The sequence below is a fragment of the Bubalus bubalis genome, chromosome 21 (genome assembly GCF_019923935.1).
Source record: "Bubalus bubalis isolate 160015118507 breed Murrah chromosome 21, NDDB_SH_1, whole genome shotgun sequence".
In the NCBI taxonomy this organism is placed as follows: Eukaryota; Metazoa; Chordata; class Mammalia; order Artiodactyla; family Bovidae; genus Bubalus; species Bubalus bubalis.
The window spans coordinates 40,131,167-40,150,754 of NC_059177.1; the positions used below are offsets into that span (position 1 = coordinate 40,131,167).

At 39.6% G+C, this 19,588-nt stretch overlaps 1 protein-coding gene across 8 annotated transcripts in view; it reads left to right on the plus strand.

Moving 5' to 3' along the window:
• The window catches only part of FHIT (fragile histidine triad diadenosine triphosphatase), a 1,535,374-nt gene that overhangs the window by 54,763 nt on the left and 1,461,023 nt on the right, over nt 1-19,588 (plus strand). The window contains exon 3 of one of the 8 annotated variants that reach the window (XM_044933646.1): nt 17,617-17,718. The exons of 5 other annotated variants lie outside the window; for them this stretch is intronic. The gene's annotated coding sequence lies outside the window, so the exon portion shown is untranslated. Of the gene's footprint in view, nt 1-17,616; nt 17,719-19,588 lie in introns of those variants that run through there. 2 more of the 8 variants (XM_044933645.1, XM_044933640.1) reach the window with 2 other exon arrangements.

Here is a 19,588-nt window from a genome sequence, read left to right on the forward strand (position 1 = left end):
GTAGTTTGAGCATTCTTTGGCATTGCCTTTCTTTGGGATTGGAATGAAAACTGACCTTTTCTAGCCCTGTGGCCACTGCTGAGTTTTCCAAATTTGCTGGCATATTGAGTGCAGCATTTTCACAGCATTGTCTTCCAGTATTTGAAATAGCTCAACTGGAATTCCATCACCTCCATTAGCTTTGTTCGTAGAGATGCTTCCTAAGGCCCACTTGACTTCGCATTCCAGGATGTCTGGCTCTAGGTGAGTGATCACACCATCGTGATTACCTGGGTTGTGAAGATCTTTTTCGTACAGTTCTTCTGTGTATTCTTGCCACCTCTTCTTAATATCTTCTGCTTCTGTTAGGTCCATACCATTTCTGTCCTTTATTGTGCCCTCTTTGCATGAAATGTTCCCTTGGTATCTCTAATTTTCTTGAGGAGATCTCTAGTCTTTCCCATTCTATTGTTTCCCTTTATTTGCACTAATCACTGAGGAAGGCTTTCTTATCTCTCCTTGCTATTCTTTGGAACTCTACATTCACATGGTAACCCGATAGTTAGCAGTAGTGATAATATATATGAGAGCTTTTTCTCAATGGTGTAAGCCAATTATATTATTTTAATGAGAATGCTTCTTTGTTTTGTGAATAAAAAACACTTTTTAGAATGCCAATCTGTATCTTCCCCCCCTCCCCGGTTTTATTTAAAAATAATTGACATCACAGATAAGTTTAAGGCATAAAGCAGGATGGTTTGATGTACATATATTTTGAAATGATTATCACAATAGGTTCAGTAACACATATCTTCTCAATAAAAAGAAAAAAAGAAAAAATTCTCCTTGTGATGAGAACTTTAAGATTTACTCTCTTAATTTTCCCATGTATTGTACAGCAGCATTATCTCTATTCATCATGTTGTATGTTGTATCTCTAGTACTAACTTATAACTGGAAGTTTGTACCTTTGACCATCATCCTCCAATTCCTCCTCTCCCCTAATCCGTCACCTCTAATAGTCACAAGTCCGGTCCCTATTTCTATGAGTTTTATTTTTTTTAAGATTGCACATATAAGTGAAATCATACAGCATTTTTATTTCTCTCTCTGACTTATTTCATTAGCAATAATGCCTTCAAGGTCTATCCATGGTGTTGCAAATGGTAGGATTTTCTATTTTTTTTATGACTGAATAATATTTTATTGTATAAATATACCATATATACATGGATGGGCACTTAAATTGTTACCATGTCTTGGGTATTATAAATAATGCTGGTATGAAAATGAGAGTGAAGATATATTTTCAAGTTAGTATTTTTGTTTCCTTTGGATATATTTCTAAAAGTAATATTCCTGCATCATAGTAGGTCAATTTTAATTTTTTTTCAGTCTTCTTCATACTGTTTTGTATAATGGTTATACCAATTTCAAATCCCACCAGTAGTACCCAAGTGTACCCTGTTTTTCTACATGCATGTCAGCATGTGTTATTGTTCATCTTTTTGACAATGTCCATTCTAACATGTGTGAGGTGATGTCTCATGGTTTTAATTTGCATTTTCCTAATGACTAGTAATGGCACCCCACTCCAGTACTCTTGCCTGGAAAATCCCATGGACGGAGGAGCCTGGTAGGCTGCAGTCCATGGGGTCGTGAAGAGTCAGACACGACTGAGCGATTTCACTTTCACTTTTCACTTTCATGCATTGGAGAAGGAAATGGCAAACCACTCCAGTGTTCTTGCCTGGAGAATCCCAGGGACGAGGGAGCCTGCTGGGCTGCTGTCTATGGGGTCGCACAGAGTCGGACACGACTAAAGTGACTTAGCAGCAGCAGCAATGACTAGTAATACCATACATCTTTTCAAGTACCCATTGGCCTTTTGTATATCTTCTTTGGAGAAATATCTGTTCAGTTACTTTGCCCATTTTTTAATTGGTTTGTTTGATTTTTTGCAATTGAATTATATGAATTCTTTTATATATTTTGGATATTAAACCTAAGCAGATATATGGTTTGTGAATAGTTTTTCCCATTCAGTAGGTTGTCTTTCTTTTTCTTGATGGTTTCTTTTGCTGTGCAGAAACATTTTTGTTTGATGTATTCTCACTTGCTTATTTTTTATTTTGTTGCTTATACGTTAGGTTTCATATCTAAAAAAATCACTAATACAACCTGTGTCAAGGAGTTTTGTTCTTATATTTTTTTCTAGCAGTTTCATTATTTCAGGTTTTACATCTAAGTCTTAAGTCCATTTTGAGTTGACTTTTGTGGATTGTATAAGATACGGGTTCAGTTTCATTCTTATACATGTGCATTATCCTGGCAGCATTTATCGAAGAGACTGTCTTTTCCATTGAGTATTTTTGGCTCCCTTGTCAAATATCAATATTAGTTTTCCATATATGCTTGGATTTATTTCTGGGCTCTCAATTCTTCTCCATTGGTCTACTTTTATGGCCAATACCATAAAAACAACTGTTTTAATGACTTTAGCTGTATAGTATAGCTTGAAATCAGGAAGGAATTTGCTGTGTGGCAGCAATTATTTACATAGCATTTACATTGTATTAGGTATTTTAAATAATCTAGAATTGATTTAAAGTATCAATATATGGGAATATGTGTGTAGGTAATATGCAAATACTATGCCATTTTATTAACCCATTTTACAATGGGTTATTTTTATTTATGCCAAAGAATTGATGCTTTTGGACTGTGATGTTGGAGAAGATTCTTGAGAGTTCCTTGTACTGCAAGGAGATCCAACCAGTCCATCCTGAAGGAAATCAGTCTTGAATATTCATTGGAAGGACTGATGTTGAAGCTGAAACTCCAATACTTTGGCTACCTGATGTGAAGAACTGACTCATTTGAAAGGACCCTGATGCTGGGAAAGATTGAAGGCAGGGGGATCAGGGGACGACAGAGGATGAGATGGTTGGATGGCATCACTGACTCATGGACATGAGTTTGGGTGAACTCTGGGAGTTGGTGATGGATGGGGAGGCCTGGCGTGCTGCAGTCCATGGGGTTGCAAAGAGTTGGACACGGCTGAGTGACTGAACTGAAGCCATTTTATATAAGGAACTTCAGTGTCCTTGGATTTTGATATCCTTGCAAGTGTCCTAAACACAATTCCTTGTGGATACTGAGGGACAGCTGTATAACTATCTCTGTTTTGTTTTGCTTTTTTATAGTTACCAGTTTCTTGAAATGTTTTTTCTGTTTTTTTTTCCCCCCACTCTTAGTCTGTGAATATTTTAAAGGCTAAAGTGAGCCTCTTGAAAGCATCATATTGTTAAATCTTGTTTTTTATCCATTCAGCCATTCTGTATCTTTTAACTGGAGAATTTAATTCATTTATGTTTAAAGTAATTGTTGATAAGTAAGGACCTATTTGCCTGGGCTAACAGGCAAATTAGGCCTTGGAATACGGAATGAAGCAGGGCAGAGGCTAATAGAATTTTGCCAAGAGAATGCACTGGTCATAGCAAGGACCCTCTTCCAACAACACAAGAGAAGACTCTATACATGGACATCACCAAATGGTCAACACCGAAATCAGATTGATTATATTCTTTGTAGCCAAAGATGGAGAAGCTCTATACAGTCAACAAAAACAAGACCAGGAGCTGACTGTGGCTCAGATCATGAGCTCCTTATTGCCAAATTCAGACTTAAATTGAAGAAAGTGGGGAAAACCACTAGACCATTCAGGTATGACCTAAATCAAATCGCTTATGATTATATAGTGGAAGTGGAAGATTTACGGGACTAGATAGAGTGCCTGATGAACTATGGAATGAGGCTCATGACATTGTACAGGAGACAGGGATCAAGATCATCCCTATGGAAAAGAAATGCAAAAAAGCAAAATGGCTGTCTGAGGAGGCCTTACAAATAGCTGTGAAAAGAAGAGAAGCGAAAAGCAAAGGAGAAAAGGAAAGATATAAACATCTGAATGCAGAGTTCCAAAGAATAGCAAGGAGACATAAAAAAGCCCTTCCTCAGCGATCAATGCAAAGAAATAGAGGAAAACAACAGAATGGGAAAGACTAGAGATCTCTTCAAGAAAATCAGAGATACCAAGGGAACATTTCATTCAAAGATGGGCTCGATAAAGGACAGAAATGGTATGGACCTAACAGAAGCAGAAGATATTAAGAAGAGGTGGCAGGAATACACAGAACTGTACAAAAAAGATCTTCATGACCCAGATAATCACGATGGTGTGATCACTCACCTAGAGCCAGACATCTTGGAATGTGAAGTCAGGTGGGCCTTAGAAAGCATCACTATGAACAAAGCTAGTGGAGGTGATGGCATTCCAGTTGAGCTATTTCAAATCCTGGAAGACAATGCTGTGAAAATGCTGCACTCAATATGCCAGCAAATTTGGAAAACTCAGCAGTGGCCACAGGACTGGAGAAGGTCAGTTTTCATTCTAATCCCAAAGAAAGGCAATGCCAAAGAATGCTCAAACTACCACACAATTGCACTTATCTCACACTCTAGTAAAATAATGCTCAAAATTCTCCAAGCCAGGCTTCAGCAGTTTGTGAACCATGAATTTCCAGATGTTCAAGCTGGTTTTAGAAAAGGCAGAGGAACCAGAAATCAAATTGCCAACATCCATTGGATCATAGAAAAAGCAAGAGAGTTCCAGAAAATCATCTATTTCTGCTTTATTGACTATGCCAAAGCCTTTGACTGTGTGGATCACAATAAACTGTGGAGAATTCTTCAAGAAATGGGAATACCAGACCACCTGACCTGCATCTTGAGAAATCTGTATGCAGATCAGGAAACAATAGTTAGAACTGGACATGGAACTACAGACTGGTTCCAAATAGGAAAAGGAGTTCATCAAGGCTGTATAGTGTCACCCTGCTTATTTAACTTATATGCATTCTAAGATGTCTGGCTCTAGGTGAGTGATCACATTGTGAGAAACGTGGGGCTCGAAGAAGCACAAGCTGGAATCAGGATTGCCAGGAGAAATATCAATAACCTCAGATATGCAGATGACACCCACCCTTATGGCAGAAAGCGAAGAGGAACTAAAAAGCCTGTTGATGAAAGTGAAAGAGGAGAGTGAAAAAGTTGGCTTAAAGCTCAACATTCAGAAAACTAAGATCACGGCATCTGGTCCCATCAGTTCATGGGAAATAGATGGGGAAACAGTAACAGACTTAATTTTTTGGGCTCCAAAATCACTGCAGATGGTGATTGCAGCCATGAGATTAGAAGACGCTGCTCCTTGGAAGGAAAGTTATGACCAACCTAGATAGCATATTCAAAAGCAGAGACATTACTTTGCCAACAAAGGGCCATCTAGTTAGGGCTATGGTTTTTCAGTGGTCATGTATAGATGTGAGAGTTGGACTGTGAAGAAAGCTGAGCGCTGAAGAATTGATTCTTTTGAACTGTGGTGTTGGAGAAGACTCTTGAGAGTCCCTTGGACTGTAAGGAGATCCAACCAGTCCATTCTAAAGGAAATCTGTCCTGGGTGTTCACTGGAAGGACTGATGCTGAGGTTGAAACTCCAATACTTTGGCCACCTCATGTGAAGAGTTGACTCATTAGAAAAGACCCTGATGCTGGGAGAGATTGGGGGCAGGAGGAGAAGGGGACGACAGAGGATGAGATGGCTGGATGGCATCACCGACTCGATGGACATGAGTTTGAGTGAACTCCAGGAGTTGGTGATTGACAGGGAGGCCTGGCATGCTGCGATTCATGGGGTCGCAAAGAATCGGATACGACTGCGTGACTGAACTGAACGGAACTGAAGGACCTATTGCCATTTTGTTCAGTATTTTCTGGTTGGTTTGTAGATTCATTTTTCCTTGTTTCTTATTCTGATTTTTTTTTAATCTTTAATGTCTTTTGATATCAGTATGTTTTAAGTTCTTTATTGTGTTCCTTTTTATGATTATTATAGGATTTTCCCTTGTGACTACCTTGAGGCTTAGATAAAATATCTTAAACAAATAGCACCCTATTTTAAACTGATAACATTTTAACCTGAGTAGAATTCATAAACTTTACACTTTTACTTCTCTTCCCCTTCACATTTTATATACTAACTAATAACAGCTTATTATGCTTTTGGTTATTTTTGCTGCCTTAAAGGAAAACTTTTAAATTAAGGTTTTTAAATGAATTATGCACCACTATCACTTACAGAATCTGTGACTGTATATTTATCATCACCAGTGAGATTCATACCACCTTTCTTTGTTTTTATAATGTTAATTAGTGTTCTTTTACTTGCACTCAATGAACTACTTTTAGCATTTCTTGTAAGGCAGGTTTAGTGGTAATGAACTTTTATTTGTTATGAAGTGTTTATCTCTCCTTTGTGAAGGACAGCTTCATTGGACATAGAATTCCTGGTTGACAATTATTTTCTTTCAATATTTTGATTTTGTGATCCCATTTTTTTTGTTGGTCTAAAATTTTCTGTTGATAAATCTGCCCATAATCTTTTGAAAGTTCCTTTGTATGTAACTTCTCTCTTTTATCTTGCTATTTTTAAATTATTCTGGTGGTGTCATATTTATTTGGGTTTCTTGATCCTTAATTCTTTATGTCAGTATCTGCTTATTTGAGTAATCAGACTCCTTTTCTGGACTTTACAGGCTTGATTTGGCACAGATGGTTTTTCACCAGTCAGCTCCATTTGGGTTTCTGAGTACGTCTGCAAGTGATGTCCTTGGGCATTTTGGACCTACTATTGTGATCTGTTTTTGGGCAGGGCAACTGTTTGACCTCTGAGGATGGGAATGGGGATGAGCTGAGAACAACTGGTTGAGAACAGTTGGATAGGACTGCTGGCTTAGGAGTGAGGCTATCTGCTTGTCTCCACTGTTGCCTGGACTCACTGGTCAGGCTTACTAGATTGATGGTTGGCACAACTATTGAATAGTTGTGCCCTAATTCACAGGGCTGTGAATTAGCTTCCTTGCTCTGGCAGGGTAGCAGGATAGGACCCAGTGCCTGTACAGCTCATTGTTTGGGGATCTGAATCAGTCCAGAGTGTGAAATATAGCCTTGGTCAGGTTAAGCCCCCAGTTTTGCTCTGCAGATGGGGGGGTGCCAAGGGCTGTGCTAACACCAGTATTCGTGGGGCTATTGAATGGGCTCTGCATCTTCCTGTGTGCTCTGGGTAGATTCCCTGATTGGAGAGGCTAATGGCTGTGTTCAGCAAGGAGCAGAGCTATGAATCAGAGTTCCTGCCTGGGTGCAGTGGGGGAAGCAGCTCTAAAGCTGCTAGAGCTCTTTGTTATGTTAATTCGAGCTAACTTGCACCCCAAGTTCTCTGACTGAACAGGGCCACTGGCTTTGCTCTGCAAACTATTGGCTCTACCTACCTCTTGGTTCAAGTGCTACTGGGCTACATAGCTTCCAAGAGTTACCTCTAGCTCTTCTGATCAGATTTAGCAGAATACCATGTTCCAAAGTGGCCAAAATCCCTTGCCTGATTTGAAGCAGGAGGGGATCACTCCAGGCTTCTCTCAGTTTCCTAAACCAGCTCTTTGGCTGGGAGGGGCAGTGAGCTACCCTCAGCCTTGGCTGTGAGTTAACCCTCCTGCTTGTCCATAGCATGGTAATTCTTTGTGCCTGGTATTAGCTTTTTCTGAGGTCAGTCAGTTCTGCTTGCCTGCCTCTTGGCTTGAGCACAGCTGGGCTGCTCAGCTTGCAGTTTTCTCCAGCCCTTCTGGTCAGATGAGACCAGAAGATGCTCTCCACAGTGGATGGGGCTGTGATTCAGTTCTTTGTCTGGGTGTGGGCAAACTGGGCTTTAGGGCTAGTAGAATTCCTCATTTGAAGATCAACAGATCTGTACTCTGTGGGAGTTCCCTGATCAGGGTGTGCTCTCTGCTTGGTTCTGCACATGGGCAGAGCCTCTGGATTTACTACTTGGGCATTGCAGGTATGAACTTGGTCTGCCAAGATCTCTGTGCTGGTTGTTACAAGCCCCTCTTCCATCTCTATCACAGTCAGGTTCCCACTGACTGAGCCCTGAAGATTCCCCTGCAGTCTCCATGGTGTGAGGTTGAGTAGGAGCTCTTGTAAAGTGATCCACAATGCTTAGGATGCTGGTTGTACCCACTGTGTTCACCTTCCCACTGGAGGAACTGGAAACTCAGGGGAGACCTCTCCATGTGATGTTATGCTGGCCTAGGGGAGGGGCAGTGTGGTCAACGTGTAGCTACTTCTCTTACCTTCTTATGCAATCTCTATTGGTCTCTGTGGTACATGGAGTATGCTTCAGTCTCATCCCTGTCAAGTTCTAGGATTCTCTGAGTGGTGTCTTATTCTTGAATAGTTGTTAGTTGTTCTTTTTAAAATGTTTTATTGGAGGATAATTGCTTTGCAATGTTGTGTTGGTTTCTGCCATGAAACAACATGAATGCATACACAGGTCCATCCCCTCTTATGCCTCCCTCCCACCTCCACCCTGTCCCACCCTCTGCTTTACCAGCAGAGCAATGTCATGAACAACCTATGTTGCCATCTTGGTGATGTCACCCTCACTAGTCTATTAATATATCTTTAAATCACTTTATAGTTACTTTATTCATATTATAAAGGTAATACATTTACATTTTAGAATATTTGGGAAAACATATCAGCAAAACAGAAGAAAATAGAAACTTCTTATAACCCTTCTGCTCGGAGGTGTACACCTATGGTATTTGTGAATATTTCTTTCCAATCAGTTCTCCATGTAGATACATCTTTTAGAAAAACTGTACATACTGCTTTTTCCACTTAATATTGTATTGTGAACGATAAAAATTCTTCTACCACATCATCCTTAAGGACTGCACTGTATTCCCGCATGTTGATAGAGCATATAGAAGTGGATGTACAGGGCTTCTCTGGTGGCTCAGTGGTAAAGAATCCACCTGCCAATGCAGGAGACACCAGTTCATTCCCAGATCTGGGAAGATCCCACATGGTGCAAAGCAACTAAGCCTGTGCACCACAACTATTGAGCCTGTGCTCCAGGGCCTAGGAACCTCAACTACTGAGCCTGCAGCCCAAGAGCCTCTGCTCTGAAAAAAGAGAAGGCACGTCAATGAGAAGCCATGCACTGCATCTAGAAAGTAGCTCCTGCTCGGTGCAACTAGAGAAAAGCCCAAGCAGCAACGAAGTTCCAGCCCAGCCAAAATAAATAAATTGTTTTTAAAAAAGAAGTGGATATACAGATTTGGAAAGCCCATCTGCTGCTGGATGCAGTCTTTAGGCTGGGCTGGATTGGAATGCCAACCCCAAGGTTGTGTAGCAGGGCAGATACTGCAAGGTGATTGTTGAAGTTGGTCAGAAATTAAGTTTGTATGATAATAATCACTCCTTTTCCCCAGGCCACCACTTTCCTGAGGATGATTTGTGTGAAGCTCATTTCCTGTTTTGCAGGGAAGAGGGCTCAGCTTGAGCATCCTTTTTAAGGAAAATAATCAGCATTCCCCCTCAGGGTTCCAGGAAGCTTCTCTGCCACTCAGGTCAGGGCAGCCCCTGCAGACTGGAACTTGCTCCTCCTGATAAAGCAAATGCAAGCATGCCAAATTACTTTGCTCCGGCTTAACCCTACTCCAGAATGAATCCACAAATGCTACAGAAGGATAGCTTGTGAACATGTGCTACACAGAACTCTGAAAGCGTCCTGCCTACTTAATCCTTTTCCTACTTCAGGGAAAGAAAAAAGTCTGTGTATACTTGAACCGAGAATTGAGGGATCACAAAAATGAAGATTGGATGCCGTGCTTGAAATCACCAGTTGTGTTTTCTCATTTCCCCTTGAGCCACGGGTTGATTTTTCAGTACAGCTGCGTCAGTGGGGAAATGTGCTGCTCTTTCTAGAGTTCTTAGATTCACTCCCAAGTACGTGACTCTGTCTAAATGCCTTTTGAGGAAATGCAAGTTCCCCTTTAAACACAGAGTGTTCGTTATGGTGGATTCTGAGGACTAGAGGTCATCTCTTCAGGTCATTATTCCCTCCCCAATACATCCCACCCCCCACCCCCCACACACAAAGACTCTTGATTCAGATGATCACAGATGGTGAAGGGCACTTTTCTCCTTTGTGTTCTTGGAAAGAATCTTCCAGAGAGGTATCTGCAGTCGCCATAGGTGTGCATTAGCTCAGAGGTTCAAGAATGTGCCCTGGCACTTAGATTGCATATTGATCCTTCTGGTTTGAGATGATTCCCCTGCAAAACAGTTCATGTATATTTCCATGCCAATACTTGCTTGCAGACACCCACGGAAGCTGTTCTGGCAAGCTGTCTAACCGTGAAGCACCTTAGATTTTTGATCCCACTCTGCTAGCTGTGGGTGTCCCCACCCGGGAGCTCTGGAGGTCTTTAGCAGGTCGCTTCAGTCTCTCTCCATCTCCAAGAAGTGAATGTGATTCTCCTGCCTGTGTCTTATTTAATGTGTGTCTGTATCTTCTAGCTGTCTTGGACTGGGGGTCTTCAGGGCCATTCGGTTTGACACCAAAGGCACTACTTTGTATAGTCAGTCATAATGAATAACTGTAAACGTAATAAGATGCCTACCCAATGGGGGTGTTAGCCGAGAGGTGTGTGAATCTGCTTGGAGGGGCAACAGCTGAGATGTCAGAGTAGTTTACCATCTCCTGGGTAGAAGCATTGGGAGAGTGTTTTTTGTCTGAAAAATACTACAGGCGTTAGATCCTAAACCTCCCCTTCTGTGGCTGCAGTTGCTCATGCCTCTGATTTTAAATGACGGAAGTTCTATGAGTATTAGACGGGTAGGATATTCAGAGCAAGAAAGAGGTTAAAAAATGCAGGGGCCTTCAAAATGGGAATACATTGTGGTCATCATCAACCCAGGACATATTGGTTAAGATGCATTCATGGGGACTTCTTTGGAGGTCCAGTGGCTAAGACGCCATGCTTCCAACAGGGGTCCAGGTTCAGTCCCTGGGTCAGGGAACTAGATCCCACATGCTGCAACTAAGAGTTTGCATGCCACAACTAAGGCCCAAAGCAGCCAAATAGATAAATAATTTGTAAGACAGGTGTATTCATGAAGAACTCTTGGCATATGATTTGGTGCCCGTCATACCAATAAGACTGCTACCCTGTTTCATTCTCCATATAAACATTAAAAACACTGATGCTGACAAACAGGGAAGATATTAATACTAGGACAGTAAATGAAAGCATATGGGTATTACATTGTAACAACATGGAATCATCACACCATTGATATTGATATTTACATTGATATTTATCATGGTATTGTGATATAGTCCGAAAATGTAGTCAGCATATTTAAGCTTACAATATACTCCAGGCAATGTGGAGGTCACTTTTCTTGAATTCTCTTATTTAATCTTTACTGCAATTCATGGGGCAGATACTATTCTTCAGAATTTAATGGGTGAAGGAATGGAAGATCAGAGAAGTTAAGTAGCTTGACCAAAATTGTACAACTTGTGAAAAGGAGGCACTTTATTAAAAAAAAAAAAAAAAAAAAATATATATATATATATTTTTTTTTTTTTTACTTTTTGGCCACACTGTGCAGCAGGAGGGATCTTAGTTCCTCAAAAAGGTATCAAGCCTGTGTCCCCTGCAGTGTAAACCGGAAGTCCTAACCACTGGACCATCAGGAAAGTCCCAAAAGGACTTTAAAAGAGAGAAACTGCAGTATATCTTTGTCCAGTTAGGGTAAGGGAAGGAGAACTTGTCTTTTCTCTGAAAAGGCATACTGATGGATTTCATGCTCTTTTCCTGGTAACTTTGGACAAAGCTGAGATAATTTGGTGACAGGTCTTAGGCAGTGTTCTTTTCTGCAAAGCTGGTCTATAGTCATGCATTCTTTTATTCACTCATTATGATTGATTCATTCAGATTCATGCCCTTTATTTTTCTGTAGATTGACATCTACTTTAATGAGAGTTAGGTGTTAAAAGTAACAGAAAAATAATCAGAGAATTGAGAATTTGATTGGAGAGGAGGCTATCCAGGCAGAGTAAGAATATACGGCCCTTTGTGGTGAACGTGGCAAGAAGCAGCAGAATTCAGGAGCTTGCTCTCGGAGTTATTGGGGTGACCTCTAGCTAATGTGTCTTCTCCTATTGGGAACCCCTGTTAGTATTCCAGAAATTTGGTTTTAGCACAGGGATGGGCATTTGTTCTGCATTGTCAGCCACAATGAAGAAACCTATTAACAGCATGCGATTTCTTTGTGATGGGTGATTTGAGAGCTCAGACTTGTATGTCTAAAAGAGATGGTGCATAGAAGTGGAGGAAGGACCTTCATATCAAATACTACAGCAGACTTCCTTTATGACACATTCAGGGACAGCCCCAGAAATAAATACTTATGGAGTGGGAAACAGCCTGCTTGTTTGTCCCTTTACTTCTCATAGCTTGTGGCATTCACCCCACTCTTCCCCAAGCAGTCAACCTTCACCCATTCTCCTTCGAATTCTCAGCACCCTTCCTACCTCTTTTTGGTGGTCTGTCTTCTGTTAATCAGAAGCAAGATAGAGGGGTGTTGACAACACTGATATCACTCGTTTACTCTTTAGTGCGAATTTAGACCAATTTATTACAGTATTTCATGTGATACATGAGATGATTTTACATAGTATGTGAGTGGACACATTTTTGATTGGTTGCATTACTTTTTCTTAGATTTTCTTCCATTTATGGCAAGTGATATTGACTAAACACAAGTGATGCTGGATGTTTACACTGGCGATATGAAGCTGTCTTTCAAAAAAATGAGCTTGGCAAAATCAAATGGATTAAAAGAAAAATATAGTATTAATGACAGAATATTGGTTCACAGGTCATGTAAGCATCACAAAAGGAGTATGTGAATGACTGAAGTTTTAGAACAGGTTCCCTGGCTGTATTTGCATTTCAGACTTTAACTCATTGGAAGAGAGCTGCATTGATCAGGGTGGAGAGAACACCCCTGAAGTCTCACTTCTAGGTGGCCACTTGGTTCATGCTGCTGCTAAGTCACTTCAGTCGTGTCCGACTCTGTGCGACCCCACAGACGGCAGCCCACCAGGCTCCCCCGTCCCTGGGATTCTCCAGGCAAGAGCAGTGGAGTGGGTTGCCATTTCCTTCTCCAATGCATGAAAGTGAAAAGTGAAAGGGAAGTCACTCAGCTGTGTCCAACTCTTAGTGACCCCATGGACTGCAGCCTACCAGGCTCCTCCGTCCATGGGATTATCCAGGCAAGTGTGCTGGACTGGGGTGCCATTGCCTTCTCCGTGCTTCATACTACAGGATTATAATTCACCTGTGTTACAGATCACTTGTGTCACTCCAGGCTTTTCTCTTAATGATTACATTTCAGAGAAAGTGATTCCTTCTCTGTAGCATTCATTTTGGTGTAGCTATGAGGCTTGTAGTCACAAGATTCTTCATTAAATGCTCATGTGTGCATGGACCAATGCTGGTTTGAGTATACAAAATAGACATGGTATCTAAAGCAGCAGAATGAATAGTAGAAACCATCTAACCATAAAATTATAGAATAGAAATAGAATGTTTATTTCATGTATCCAAAGTAGTACCTGAGTTTATTCCTGAACTTTTTTTCTGAATGACAGGAAAAATTGCCCAAACAGGGATTTTTCTCTGAAATAACAACTAAGCCATGATAGAGAACAAATGACTGTAATTTGTAATGGACCCAATATGGTGGGATTCAGGGGCTTGCTAGCATTAGACTACTTGGTAGGGTTTTTGGTGTTTGAGTGGGTCTGTCTTAAGGCAGAGCTCAGAGTGGGGAACTCGGGAATAAGAGCAACCTTAAATGGTGGAATTATCATGAAAAAGTCCACAGACAATAAATGCTGGAGATGGTGTGGAGAAAAGGGAACCCCTTACACTGTTGGTGGAAAAGTAAATTAGTGCAGCCACTATGGAGAACAGTATAGCGGTTCCTTAGAATACTAAAAATAGAGTTACCATATGATCCAACAATTCCACTCCTGGGCATATATCCAGAAAAGACCAAAACTCTAATTCAAAAAAATACATGCATCCCCGTATTCATAAGCAGCACTATTTATATTAGCGAAAATATGGCTAAGTTGCTTCACTTAGTATGATAATCTCTAGGTTCATCCATCTTGCTGCAAATGGCATTTATTTAATTCTTTTTGATGGCTGAGTAATGTGTGTGTGTGTGTGTGTGTGTGTGTAGGTAACCTAAATGTACATCGACAGATAAATGGATAAGAAGACATGGTATATGTCACACACACACACACATATACACACAGTAGAATATTACTTGGCCATCAAAAAGAATGAAATAATGCCATTTACAGCAACATGGATGGACCTAGAGATTATCATACTAAGTGAAGCAGCTTAGAGAAAGACAAATATCATATGATATCACTTATATGTGGAATCTTAAAAAATGATACAAATGAACTTATTTACAAAACATAGACTCACAAACATAGAAAACAAATTTGTGATTACCAAACAGAATAGGAAATGGGGGATAAATTATGAATTTTGTATTAGCATATACATACTACTATATATAAAATAGATAAACAAGGGCCTACTGTATAGCACAGGGAACAATATTCAATATCTTGTAATAACTTATAATGGAAAAGAATTTGAAAAAGAATATATATGTGTGTGTACATATTTACACATATATATGCATATATATATCCTGAATCACTTTGTTGTATACCTGAAGCTAGTAGAGCATTATAAATCAACTATACTTCAGTTTTTTTTTTTTTTTTAATGAAAAAAATAGTGGAATTAAATGAAACTTGCTGATGTTCTGCACAGGATTGGTCAGGTAAAATTGTGGGCTCCTTTCAGCCCTGTGATTCTGGATTTTCCAGTCCCACAAGATATTTATTTGATCGGGTCTTCCTGGAAGCATCAGAAAGATTGCTCATTCCTGAAGGTCTGTTTTAACATTTTTTCCTAATCTAGGGGAGAGGTTATTACTACACAAAGTAATTCTTTACTCTTTTTGTAGAGATAAACATTGACATTTCCACAGTATGTATTTGTTTATTTATTTGTTAAAGATTCCTGATAGTTGATGAGCAAGAGACAGAAAGAAAAAAAAGGAAAGGTAGATAGAGTTATTATTATCAACATTCTTAGTCATTACTTGGTTGGGGTTTTATAAAGTTTGGGGGCCAAATCCTTTCTGTTGGCAAAGAACAATTAATTACTTTCAGATAATTTAGGCAGCTGTGTCACCAAAAGGTGTTTGGTAGAGCTAAGAATATTACTTTAACTTAGTATTGTTCACTTATTTTTGAGTAAGGGATGTTTGAGTAAGGGAAAATAATCCAAATTACTGAAAAATTGTGGAAATAAACTTACTTGAAAATCATATATCTTATAAAAATATTACACAGATAACTTAAAGGAACTTAAGCCTAAAATGGTAACTCATTACCCTTCACTTGGCATCAAGCCTGGTGAATGGAATCATGCAGTATCAGTTCTGCAGTTCTGCTGGGCATACAGCTGTTAACATTATTGATAAGGTCCCTGTTCCGTAGTTCTTGTGGTCTCCCTGCGTGCATGCTCAGTCAGTCTGACTTTTTGCGACCCCATGGACTGTAGCCTGTCAGGCTCTTTCTGTCCATAGAATTTCCCAGGCAAGAGTACTGGAGTGGATTGTCATTTCCTTCTCCTAGAGATTTTTCCAAACCCAGGGATTGAACCTGCATCTCCTGCATAGACAGGAGGATTCTTTACTGCTGAGCCACCTTGGAAGCCATGCTTTAAGTAAAAACAGGGCAACTGAATCAACTAATAGATTGCTTGGTACTTTTCTGACCAGATCAATTGTAACTTCTTGGAATAGCATTGGATTTCTCTAGATAGCTATTTAAGCATAGCCTTGATATTTAGTCTTGGAAGACATGCAAAACAGAGCTCAGAACCGTGTTCCCTAAAAACTGAAATCTGATTTGGATAAGAGAAATGGAAGTAGGATTCCCATTGTCTTTGTATTTCATATTTATGGAAAAAGAAAACAAAGCGAGTTTTAACCTACTATTTAATGAATTGACTTTTGACAGAGAAAAAAATGAAAAATCTGTTTATCTTCTTATCTATGACTTTAAAGTAAAATAAACCTAATCAGCCCTGGTGTTTCTAAAAATGTAAAGTGTTTATATTTAAACGCAATTGTTAGTGAGCTGTTACTTCAAAGTTCACTTCATTGCTATGAGTTGCCCACTGAGCCATTAAAGGCCTAAATCTTAGCAAACATAGGTGTAATTGACTATGGGCCTCTTCTCACTTTCAGTCACAGGAATTAATACACGGGATTGCTGTATGAACTGTTTGACACTGCATGGGAAAGGAATGCTAAGAGGTTTTAGCATTCTGGCAGCAGCTCCGTAGTCAGCAAAGTCAAACTTCTACGTGTTTTCAGACTGCTCACCTTCTTGCCTGGTGTGTTTGTTCTTCTGGCTGACAAGCTGCTGAAGGAAGAGAGTGTGATTGTTTCATGTCAACCTTTTACAGAAATATAACACACGGGATTTATATACTTGCAAATCCAGAGTATATATCTTCATGAATTTTCACAGTGATCACACTTAAGGAACTAGCGTTCAGAATAAGATGTAGAACATGACCCTCACATGCCATCTTCCAGTTACTTCCTTGCTTCCAACCATGCCAACACTATCTTGACTGACATCACAATTTGGTTTTGCCATGGTTTTGAATTTTATAGGAATGGAATCATACAGTATGGACTTCTTTGTGTAATGGCTTCTTTTGCTTAACATGTATGTTCATGCTGCTGCTAAGTTGCTTCAGTCGTGTCCGACTCTGTGCGACCCCATAGACGGCAGCCCACCAGGCTCCCTCGTCCCTGGGATTCTCCAGGCAAGAACAGTGGAGTGGGTTGCCATTTCCTTCTCCAATGTATGTTCATAAATTTGGAATAATTTTTTTTCATGCTTAGGAAAGAATATAGGCTCATGGGTATCACATGAAACCATATGATGGAAAAATACTTTGGAAAATTTAAAGCTCCATAGAATTATAATGCTGGATTGGTTGACTGGGTATTTAAATTGTCTGGGGTATTTTCATACATTGTGAAAAAAATTGGTGTCATTTAATTATTACTGACTAGTTTAGTCACACAGTTTGCACGTGCAAATTTGATAGTAATTTACATGGAATAACACATTTATATCCTAATAGATAAAACTGTAAGATTTTTTTGGGTATTAAGGTTCCAAAGGTCATCTAAGAAATGTTCTCCCTAAGGTTTATTCTTGTACAGGTTAGTGGATAACTTCTCATAATTGACTAATTAAATGAAAGCTATAGTATTTTGAAACCTAGGGCTATATCTTAATATTTCTTTTTAATTGCTTATCTGTGTGAAGAATCTATAACATTTTCTCTTTCAGTGTCATATTATGGGTTGTGTGGACTGGTTTACATCTCAGACTGTGCACTGGATAACCTTCTTTTGGGAAGTCAATTATATAATAATTTTCTTGAAAAGAACATCTCTCAACCCTAGCACCCCTCTCTACTCTCATCAAAACCAAGTTTAAAAGAAAAACCAAGTGAAACCCTTTCTTCTCAGCAGTACACTGCCGTGGCTAAGACCCAGATTGGGGTGAAGTCTGGCTTCTGTAGCCTCCATGAGCTCCTGCACCTCTCACTGATGGTTGTTGGAAGAAGTCCGGTAAGACAGAGAATGAACACGGTGTCTAGCAGCACCTAAATGCTTAATAGATACTAGTTAGTACTGTTACAAGCATTGCCTTTTGTACCATTCCTTATAACACATAGAATTTAAATAATTCAAATCAAGCCGGTGGTCCTCTATACAGTTCTTTCTTAAACTTTAAATAAAAACAAAACTCCCTCCTCCATCCCTCAAGCACAACAGGACCATTTAAACACCATCCAGATCAATGGGAAGCAACCCTCACAGATTAAAAAAAAAATTTTTTTTTTGAAGCAAAGAAAAGCTCCAGGAAGCAGTAGAATTTTAATGCTGAAACAAAACCAGCATCATTTTTCAATGTCTGTCTGATGACAATCTGGTTATTAGGTTGTCAGAGTTTTTTGACAAAATGTAGTGTTGGACTACCTAAATACATTGCTTCAGAGTCCAGTGGGGCTGCTGATCTGTTTTGTAATAATTTGGGTCCAGGGCTGTTTTTGTTAAAGGCAAACCTATCAGTCATGTGAAAAATGTTTACTTTTTATGTTCATGAGTCTAAACATAAAAGAAATCACTTAGGCTTGATGTTGTGGGGAACAGTAATAATGCATAGTCCTTTTCAGAACCCAGATGACCCATCAATCTGGAAGTTTTAGGCTGTTGGGGAGAAATGTCAAAGGGACCAAGATCTGCAGATTTAGGTTTATTTTATATTTTGGTATTGGAAAATACATAGTGAAGTCAGCAGTCTTAAAGATGTACATTTAAAATCACCTTTCCCCATCCCCTTGCCTTTATTTATTTATTTATTTTTTCAGTTTTGAAGATCAGGATTTTCTTTATAGATTGAGCAATGGAGAGTACTAAATAGAGAAGTACTTTTATATTCCCTCTTCTGTATAGGGCAGATTCAGGTTTTGTGGGATCAGATGCTTGTATAGTTTGTAGAATCTTCTTCAAGAAAAAGAAGAACTATTATTATTTGGAAAACAAAGATAAAAAAAGAATTTATTTTTAAAATCCATTTTATTTTGTATTGGAGTATAGCCATTTAACAATGTTGTAATAGTTTCAGGTAGATAGCAAAGGGACTCAGCCATACATATACATGTATTCAAGGAAAAACAAATTAGGAATACAAAATTAGACACAAAGGTACTTGTTTCAGTGGTTCAGTTAGATGATTTGGTTCCGTTTCTGTCATGATCTCTTTACCAGAAATGCTTGCATAAAAATGCTTCTTCGTATCTCCTGCCACCTAGACCACTGACTCCCAGCATTCCTGGCATCCATGCAGTTGGAGCCCTGAAGATAAAGCTTCATCAGCATCATGTCAGTCTTTCTCCGACTATTCCAAATATGCTGCTGGGTCACTGAGAATATTACTGGTTAGATGATATCTGGAAAGCTAAAGAAGACATCTAGTTGGAATAAGCTGTGGAATCAAGTTTCAAGAATGTCGATACTACAGAGTCGTTTTAAAAATTTTTTTATTTTGGCTGTCCTGGGTCTTCGTTGCTGTGTGGGCTTTCTCTAGTTGTGGCGAGCAGGGGCTACTTTCTAGTTGCGGTGTGCAGGCTTCTCATGTGGTGGCTTCTCTTGTGAAGCACGGGCTCTAGGCATGCAGGCTTCAGTAGTTGTGTTACGTGGGCTTTGTTGCTTCATGGCATGTGAGATCTTCCCAGATCAAGGATCAAACCCATGTCTTCTGCACTGGAAGGCAGAGTCTTTACCACTGAGCCACCAGGGAAGCCCATACTACAGATTCTTAAGTGAACTGGACAAAAAGAACGTTTTATAAAAGATAAAGCTTTCAAGGTTGTTCTTAAAAAGAATAATTTCAGGATTCATGGCCTCTAAAAATAAGTCTTTGCAGTGAAAGAGC